Genomic DNA, 1,954 nt, shown 5'->3' with positions numbered 1-1,954 from the left:
GCCCAGGAGTTGGAGGTTGCTGTGAGTGGGATGCCATGGCACTCTACCCAGGGGGATAGCTTGAGGCTCTGTCTCAAAAAAAAAAAAAAAAAAAAAAAGAAACAAACAAACAAACAAAATCTTCTTCTTCCTTTCCAGTGTGATCCTGTCAGTCTGTTTTGTGGGATAGGAGGGACAGAGAGACATAAAGGCAGAGAGAGAAAAAGAGAAGAAAAAAAAACACATCCACATCTACGTAACAGTATCTGGCTTTTTTGAGACACAAGCTTTCTTTGTTGCCCATGGTAGAGTGCCATGGCATCCTACCTCACACTCCTGGGTTCAAGTGATCCTACTGCCTCAGCCTCCTGAGTAGCTAGGACTACAGATGCCCGCCACAACACCCATATATTTCTTTTAGAGACGGGGTGTCACTCTAGCTCAGGCTGGTCTCATGAGCTCAGACAATCCACCTGCCTCAGCCTCCAAGAGTGCTGGGATTATAGGCATCTGTCACCGCACCTGGCCTGACATATAGCTTTTAAAGACAGTATTAAGCTTTATCATTTACCAAACCCAAACTTTCCAATGTAATGCTGAGGAGGTAATATAAACATCAATGAATCTAGTGCATTTGTAATATTATAATACGTAAGTATACACTGATTGGCCTCAAATTTTTCTTTTCTTTTTTTTTTTAGACGGAGACTCAAGCTGTTGCCCTGGGTAGAGTACCATGACGTCACAGCTCACAGCAACCACAAACTCTTGGGCTTAAGCAATTCCCTTGCCTCAGCCTCCCAAGTAGCTGGGATGACAGGCACCCATCACAATGCCTAGCTTTTTTTTTTTTTTTTGTAGTTGTCATTGTTGTTTTAGGGGGCCTACGCCGGATTTGAACCCACTAGCCTCAGTATATGTGGCCAAAACCCTACCCGCTGAGCTACAGGCACCGCCCTGCCCCAATTTTTTCTATCAGAGTATCATAGTATTTCAGGTTTTAAAATATACATGTAAGTTTATTTTCATTAACTTAAATAACACCACTTATTAATCAGATAATTATACTTGAAATAAAAACAAAAATTTTTCAATTTCATGTTTGATTCTTTGTAGCCACTGGGTTAATAAACTAAATAACTATATCATCATTCAGTTTTATAAATAGAACTGCAAACTAATCATCCAATTATCAAAAATTAATAAACTAAATAACTATATCATTCAGTTTTATAAAAAGAACTGCAAACTCATCATTCAATTATCAAAAATCAATCACAACTTTAAAATGAATTGTGTATGTCATATAAAAACAAAATTTTTCAAATTAAAAAGCAAAAACTGTGCTCACTTCGGGAGCACATACACTCAAATTGGAATGATACAGAGAAGATTAGCATGGCCCCTGCGCAAGAATGACATGCAAATTTGTGAAGCGTTCCATATTTTTAGGGAAGGGGGGTGGGGTCTTGGTGTGTGCCACACTTTTGGGGGCAAGACGCTATTGTAAGAGGGACTTTACCTAACAAATACAATGAGTATAACTTGGTTTCTTGTACCCTCATTGAATCCCCAACAATAAAAAGGGGGGGGGGGCATAAACTAAGTCAATGAGAATAAAATGTTTGTAGACAAAATCAAATGTATCTTGTTTACAATTTATATTATTTTTCTTGAAAATTTTTTGAAAAATAAATTCAGATATTGATTTGTTGCCACCTACTGGTTAAATTTATAAATGAATAATAGAATTTAACATCAAATACACATTACACATAATACAAACAAAGACAAACATTATCTTAGTAATATTCTTTATTAACATTCTATTAAACTACTACAATGAATTCTGCCTTGGAAAAGTTTTTAAAGTTACATCATGAGTTAACAGTATCTTGACTTTTAACAATATCCTCACCGGCTCGGCGCCTATAGCTCAACTGGCTAAGGTGCCAGCCACGTACACCTAAGGTGG

General features: G+C 37.3%; 1 non-coding gene across 1 annotated transcript; it reads left to right on the top strand.

Moving 5' to 3' along the window:
• Positions 1-1,322: 1,322 nt before the first annotated feature.
• LOC111722051 lies at positions 1,323-1,429 on the top strand. The gene has a single exon (XR_002770998.1). It is a non-coding gene; the product is annotated as a U6 spliceosomal RNA (small nuclear RNA).
• Positions 1,430-1,954: the final 525 nt, after the last annotated feature.

The sequence above is a fragment of the Otolemur garnettii genome, unplaced genomic scaffold (genome assembly GCF_000181295.1).
Source record: "Otolemur garnettii isolate 467f Iridium unplaced genomic scaffold, OtoGar3 scaffold00005, whole genome shotgun sequence".
NCBI classification, from domain to species: domain Eukaryota; kingdom Metazoa; phylum Chordata; class Mammalia; order Primates; family Galagidae; genus Otolemur; species Otolemur garnettii.
This window is presented reverse-complemented; position numbering and strand designations above follow the sequence as displayed.